This window comes from Corythoichthys intestinalis, chromosome 10 (assembly GCF_030265065.1).
Source record: "Corythoichthys intestinalis isolate RoL2023-P3 chromosome 10, ASM3026506v1, whole genome shotgun sequence".
NCBI lineage: Eukaryota > Metazoa > Chordata > Actinopteri > Syngnathiformes > Syngnathidae > Corythoichthys > Corythoichthys intestinalis.
The window spans coordinates 44852273-44860084 of NC_080404.1; the positions used below are offsets into that span (position 1 = coordinate 44852273).

General features: G+C 37.7%; 1 long non-coding RNA gene across 1 annotated transcript; it reads left to right on the forward strand.

Moving 5' to 3' along the window:
• The first annotated feature begins 247 nt into the window (after window positions 1–247).
• On the forward strand, window positions 248–1846 carry LOC130923146 (uncharacterized). Its single transcript, XR_009064657.1, has 2 exons — window positions 248–1247; window positions 1354–1846. It is a non-coding gene; the product is annotated as an uncharacterized LOC130923146 (long non-coding RNA).
• Window positions 1847–7812: the final 5966 nt, after the last annotated feature.

The following is a 7812-nucleotide window of genomic DNA, read 5'->3' on the forward strand; positions in this document are numbered from 1 at the left end:
CTACCGTACTTTTCAGACTAAAAACTGCTGCTTTTTCCCTCATTTTGAATCCTGCGGCTAATACAGTCCCTGACACAAGTCTTGTCGCTTATCCATTTTGTAGAAACAATTGCTAATAACCTGACTTTTGATTATTCAATTGGTTTCAGAAATGGCTCATACGAAAGCTAAGACCCTCCCAAAATATGTTGAATGTATAGAAATATATTTATTTCACTGAAAAAAGATTGATCATTTAACCCCTGGGTGTTATTTGTCCATTTTTTGGCTTTTTTCGTTTTTTTCTGTGTTTAAAAGGAAAAAAAGCATATGAAAAAATACACTAGGGAGCTGATATTTCCTGCAGGATACTAAATCATGTAGAAGTTCGAAATGGCACCATCCGGCAATTTCTAACTTATTGCAAACAGGCTGGGAAGATTTGCACTAAACTCTTGTTATTTTGCCATTTTTAGGCTCATTGACTCCCATTATAAATCATGATTTTTAATATGCTGTAAACCTGATGTTTTATAATGCATTTTCCGTGATTATTGATGCAATCGCTTCTTTGGCGAGTCAAAAACATGCAGATAAAATTTTTTTTGTGTTGACACCCAGAAGTCACTAGATGGAGCCATAGGCCAATACATGAATTTGCTTGCGAAGCTAGCTTTAGATCGGTCAAAAATTAATGCAATAAAGACGGTTGGCTTTACAAAAAAAATGGTGTCAATGTTGTCTGAGCTCACTTTCAGTCTATTTGGGCATGCGTATTTGCAATTTTGCACGTTTGCACAAGACAATAAAAAGGTACTTCCCGGAAATGCAAAAAAACCAAAACAAAAAACCACGTGTTTATTGTTGTCGTTTGAATTTCAACTTTTATTGGTTGGGTGTTTGAATTTCTTTACTCTCATTGGTTCTGGGCATTTTGGGAGTCTCTGTTCTCGCGAGGATCACCATTTTGCATTTCTTCCAACACAACTGTGATCGATGGCGGCGAGAAGTATTTCACCGCAGGACACGATTCGAATGGTGTTAGAAAATCCTGATTCCGACGACGACGACCTTTGTTCGGACGCTTCTTTGGAGAGCCCAGAAGACATTGAACAAATTCTTCCGGACTTTCGATGCCGGAGGAGGACGGCTTTGATGACGAGGATTAGGAAATAGTTGACAACATAAGGAGATGAAAGCGGGGAGCAGAAGGCGGGGGCACGGACATGACCACGTTGAGGCGCATGACGAAAATGACGGCGATCGAGGTAATGACGAGAGTGAGTAAGCAAATGTTTTGCATATCAAGGTTTGTCTTGTAAAAGCTGATCAAAGATCAAAGCTGTTATTGTTGCGTGCGCTTGTGCTTTGCAGGCCTGTGGCACATACTCCTGCCGCCGGCGCGCACTCAGGTGGCCAATGTGTGTTTTTTCACATGTCGGACATTTCGTCATGCAGCGCGTTTGTGCTGTTCACGGAGATCTACCCTCGTTTGTGCTGTTCACGGAGATCTACCCTGAGTGGAACGTGAAGAAAAGCTACAAGCGCCGACTATTTCTTGAGGAACTTGGCAATGCTCTAATTCGGCCAGAAGTCCTAAAACGGGAACCACCGCCTTCTGCCGAAGGCTTGGTTGAGCAGCGAGCTGGACCCCCGTCCAAGCGCAAACAATGTGGCCTTTGCACAAAGCCACTTCGGGCTTCGAACATAATAATAAATAATAATACATTTTATTTATAACGCACTTTACATTTGAACAACAAATCTCAAAGTGCACATCATGAATTGTGTATGTTGTTATTATGTTAACTGTTATATTGTATGTATGTTTTGTAAAATTGTTAACATAAATTCTATCATCAAATCAGTTATTGTCACGTTATCACAGTCTTGTTCTAAAAAAAAAAAAAAAATCTATTGTTACGACTTTTACTTATCCAATGATGTAATTATGTAATATAAAATATTTTAGTTTGATTTATATATAGCCTATATAGCATAGTTAGTTTTACTATTAGGATAATGCTGCTATTATTGTCCATAGGGGGCCAAAACAAAAAAACTATATGTTTAGATAGGTCTGATGCCACTGAACATTGTGAGTGGTTGAAAGTGAAAAAATATTCAGAAATAACTTAGTTATCACACTTCAAAGGAAAAGCCATTTTTTGGACAAAATCACAAGAGTTGAATTTAAATGAGAAAACTGCAATTGTGTAAAAAGTGGGTGTGCATAAAAAAATTGGTTGTTACGACTTGTGGACTTATTCAAGCCTCTAACTATGTGATATGGAATATTGAAATTAGACTTTTGTTTTTTATATATATACAGCATAGTTAGCTTTGCTATTCGGATAATGCTGCTATTATTGTCCATAGGGGGCATTGAAAAATAAAAAAAATAAAAAACTATATATGTGTAGATAGGTCTGATGCCACTGAAGATTTTGAGTGGTTGAAAGTGAAAAAATATTCAGAAATGACTTAGTTATCACACTTCAAAGGAAAAGCCATTTTTTGGACAAAATCACAAGAGTTGAATGTAAATGAGAAAACTGCAATTGTGTAAAAAGTGGGTGTGCATAAAAAAATTGGTTGTTAAGACTTGTGGACTTATTCAAGCCTCTAACTATGTGATATGGAATATTCAAATTAGACGTTTGTTTTTTATTTATATAGAGCATAGTTAGTTTTGCTATTCGGATAATGCTGCTATTATTGTCCATAGGGGGCATTGAAAAATAAAAAAAATAAAAAACTATATATGTGTAGATAGGTCTGATGCCACTGAAGATTTTGAGTGGTTGAAAGTGAAAAAAATATTCAGAAATGACTTAGTTATCACACTTCAAAGGAAAAGCCATTTTTTGGACAAAATCACAAGAGTTTAGTGTAAATGAGAAAACTGCAAATGTGTAAAAACTGGGCATGCATTAAAAAATCGGTTGTTAAGACTTGTGGACTTATTCAAGCCTCTAACTATGTGATATGGAATATTCAAATTAGACGTTTGTTTTTTATTTATATAGAGCATAGTTAGTTTTGCTATTCGGATAATGCTGCTATTATTGTCCATAGGGGGCATTGAAAAATAAAAAAAATAAAAAACTATATATGTGTAGATAGGTCTGATGCCACTGAAGATTTTGAGTGGTTGAAAGTGAAAAAAATATTCAGAAATGACTTAGTTATCACACTTCAAAGGAAAAGCCATTTTTTGGACAAAATCACAAGAGTTTAGTGTAAATGAGAAAACTGCAAATGTGTAAAAACTGGGCATGCATTAAAAAATCGGTTGTTATGACTTAACGACTTATTCAAGCCTCTAACTATGTGATATGGAATATTCAAATTAGACTTTTGTTTTTTATATATATACAGCATAGTTAGTTTTGCTATTCGGATAATGCTGCTATTATTGTCCATAGGGGGCATTGAAAAATAAAAAAAATAAAAAACTATTTATGTGTAGATAGGTCTGATGCCACTGAAGATTTTGAGAGGTTGAAAGTGAAAAAATATTCAGAAATGACTTAGTTATCACACTTCAAAGGAAAAGCCATTTTTTGGACAAAATCACAAGAGTTTAGTGTAAATGAGAAAACTGCAAATGTGTAAAAACTGGGCATGCATAAAAAAATCGGTTGTTATGACTTAACGACTTATTCAAGCCTCTAACTATGTGATATGGAATATTCAAATTAGACTTTTGTTTTTTATATATATACAGCATAGTTAGTTTTGCTATTCGGATAATGCTGCTATTATTGTCCATAGGGGGCATTGAAAAATTAAAAAAAATAAAAAACTTTATATGTGTAGATAGGTCTGACGCCACTGAACATTTTGAGTGGCTGAAAGTGAAAAAATATTCAGAAATGACTTAGTTATCACACTTCAAAGGAAAAGCCATTTTTTGGACAAAATCACAAGAATTTAGTCAAGATAAAATAACGCCCAAGGGTTAATGAGGACACAAAGGTCAAATTTTGGCAAGACAAAAGTTTTGTCGCCTGCAGAAAGTAGTGTGAAAATTGAACAAAAAATGTACCTCAAATACAAAAATATGTTAACATAAGCAAATTAAGTAGATGTGCTGTGAGATCCAAATTTGATATTTTGTATGATTTCCATGGGCTTGAAGGACTGCATCCATGTGGTGCGGCAAGGGATTCATACAATTTATTGATGAAGTCATCAGGAACATCGAAGAAAGTAGTCTTGCAAGCCTCCCAGAGTTCATCAACATTCTTGAGTTTCGTCTTCCATGCTTCCTCTTTCCTACCCCAGACATGCTCAATGATATTCATGTCTGGTGACTGGGCTGGTCAGTCCTGGAGGATCTTGATTGAAGTGTGCAATGGAGTAGGTCTCCTGCAATATTTGTGGCAACTGTGGTGTGATTCAATGGAAGATTAATCTGAAAAATCCACCTTTTGCCACTTTTCCAGTGTCTATCCTTTTGACAGGCTGTGGGCCTTGGCAAATGCCACACGGTTTTTTTAATTGTCTGCACCTTGAGAGATCTGCAGGGTGAAATATCAACAAATCTTAGCTGCCTCTTACATTCCTAACCATAAAAAGGGACAAATTCTGCAGCAGGATGGTGCTCCATCGCATACTTCAATTTACCTCAAACTTCCTCAAGGCAAAGATCAAGATCATCCAGGAATGGCCAGTCCAGTCACCAGACATTAACATCATTGAGCATGTCTGGGGTAGGATGAAAGAGGAAGCATGGAAGACGAAACCCAAGAATGTTGATGAACTCTGGGAGGCATGCAAGACTGCTTTCTTTGATGTTCCTGATGACTTCATCAATAAATTGTATGAATCCTTCCCAAAGCCCATGGAAGTCATACAAAATATTAAATTTGGATCTCACAGCACCACTACTTAATTCGCTTATGTTATGTAACATATTTTTGTATTTGAAGTACATTATTTGTTCAATTTTCACACTATTTTCTGTAGGCGACAAAACTTTTGTCTTGTCAAAATTTGACCTTTATGTCCTCATTAAATGATAAATCTTTTTTCAGTGAAACAAATACATTTTTGTACATTCAACATCATTTGGGAGGGTCTTAGCCATTTCTGACACCAATTGAATAATTAAAAGTCAAATTATTAGCAATTGTTTCTACAAAATGGATAAGTGACTTTTGTCAGGGACTGTAGTTTTGTGCAGCTTATTTGTTGATTTATTTGGGTTAATAGGTAACACTTTCTTGACAGCAGCGTCATAAGACCGTCATAATTATGACATGATACTATCATGGGCATTAGTGAATATCTATGACATGTCATTAAGTGTCATCCGGCAAATTATGTCAGAAACTCCATTTATTTCCAGCTCAAATCCTTTACATCCATACAAAAGTGAGATAATTTCCCAGATGACACTAAATAACATCTGTTGTAAGCATTCATGACAGTGTCATGTCATAATTACCTGTATTGTTGTCTTATGGCCCCACTGTCAAATAAAGTGTTACCAAATACCACAACTAGCAATTAATGAAACATCACGTCTTTGTCATTGGTTTCAAAATTGTATCACTACGGTTAAGTCTCTGATGGCAGCCTTGCTTTTCAGTATACGTTTTGAATCATAACCCTGCTTTTCTAGACCACCCGAAGGCTCATGGTCTCACTTGGTTTCTTCTTCTTGTTCTTCTTTGTGAGGACACCAGCTAAATGGACTGCGGATGGATCAGAATGAAATTGGTAGGTAGATTCTTGTGATGTGCATATTTAAAAGCATGTTATTTAATTGTTTTGTCTCAGGGCTGATTAATTCGATTTAATCAAGTGCGGACTTATTTTTGCCTGTAGGTTCCGAGTTACGGCTGATTTATGCTTCTGCGTTGCAGTGACGGCGGACCTATGCCGTCATCGCAGACCCGATTTACGTAGCCTGACGCGCGCCTCTAAAAAATCGTGACTACGCGTCACGTCAATACTTAGTGACGTGAACGTCAAACGACTGCGATTGGTTTGTTCAGAACCCTGTTTCTCGTTCAGCACAACAACACCGCCGTTTTCGAACATTCGCAAACGTCTTCTGTGTCACCTACGCTTCAACTTTTGTATAAAATACATTTGTTGTTCAATATTAATTAGCTGCAGCTGCAAATACACAGATTCCATTACCATTGCCGTCTATGAACGAAGTAAAATGAAGGGAATAGTATCTTTTCTCGTATTTACTGTTTGACTGTATTACTCTAACACACTTAATATATCAGGGAACAGTATCTTTTCGCATATTTACTGTTTGACTGTTTGTATTACTCTAACACACCCAATATAAAATAAATAGCAGTTATATCATTGTTTAAGAAAAACAAGCAGAATATATTTGATATTAAGAACATTTAGACTTGAAATGATTAGAATTTGCAGCGCCAAGACAACGGGCAGATAAGGGCAGAACAGATACAGGACGCCTTCTGACCACAGAAGCCCAACGTGCGCGTCATGCAGCTGACTGAGCAAGATAGACGCTGCCAAGCAGGTGATAGGCAACACATCTACAAGCCCACGTCTGCACCACCAAATCCCGCAACCAGCTCTTCTGGACAGTCCAGAACAAATGGCAGGACATCTTGTCTTTCCACAAGGATACGAAGGAACACGCGAGCAAGAAGTGAACACTCAGCACTCACTTGGCGCTGAGGATGGCAAAATCCTTAACTCTCGTTGACCTGACAACAGTAACGCCTGAATTTTCCTGTCTAACAGACAATAATCCTAAACAATGCCCAAACACACCATTCTTCCGAACCACAGCCCACCTCACCAGAGCCTTTAAAAGACTAATTGTTTAACTAATCGTTGTCATTTTTCTCGGGAATCTATTGTTGACTTATGATATGGTGACCCTGGATCCAGTTTGCCTCATCGCCTGGATCTCTCTGTGCTGTAGGATTGCTGCCGACTTGGAATAAATTGTCAACTTGTGTTTAGAAGCCTTTGTCTAGCTTTTAAAATGGAGTCAATTGAAGGGAATAGTAATAATAAAACCTTTCTCGCACACACCATTTAACTGTTTGCATTACTCTAACACACTTAATATTATCAATCAGGGAATAGTATCGTTTCTCATATTTACTGTAGGGTGGTTTGTATTACTCTAACACACCTAATATAAAATAAATATCACTTATACAATAGTTTAATGAAAAGAAGCAGAATAGAGGGCATAAAAGATACACAACGTCATCTTATCACAGAAGCCCAACGTGCGTCATAAGAAAGATTGACGCTCCAACTCCCGTGATCAGTTCTCTCGGGCACTCCAGGACTGTCCTAAAATAAGTAGCATCGGAGAACGCCCGATATCCAACTGATAACACAACTTACAAGACTCCACTTTGACGCTGAGGGGGCAGAATGCACATCCTCGTTGCCCGGACAACTGTAACTCCCAAATCCTCCTGTCCAATCAGCAAAAGACAATAATCCTACACAAACCCTTCTTCTTCCTTCTTCACACCCTTCTCCTTGCTCACGGCCCGCCCCCGTGAAGGCTTTCAAAAGACAACATTTAGATAACAACTGCCGCTTCTCGGGAACATTTCTATGTAGCCATTGTTTTGCCGAACCTGGATCCAGCATTGTCTGTCCGTCGCCTGTTTTTGCCTTGTTTTTTACCATTGTCGATGAATAAATTGTCAACCTGTTTTCGGTGAGCCTTCTTTAAACCATTCAAAATGGAGTCAGTACAAAGAGTTAACACCGGAGTGAACGCGATATTGGCCCCTCTTGGCCGACTTGCGGGAGCGGTACCAGCGGAACACCATTTGGTTCGGCTGTTGCTGTTTCCGC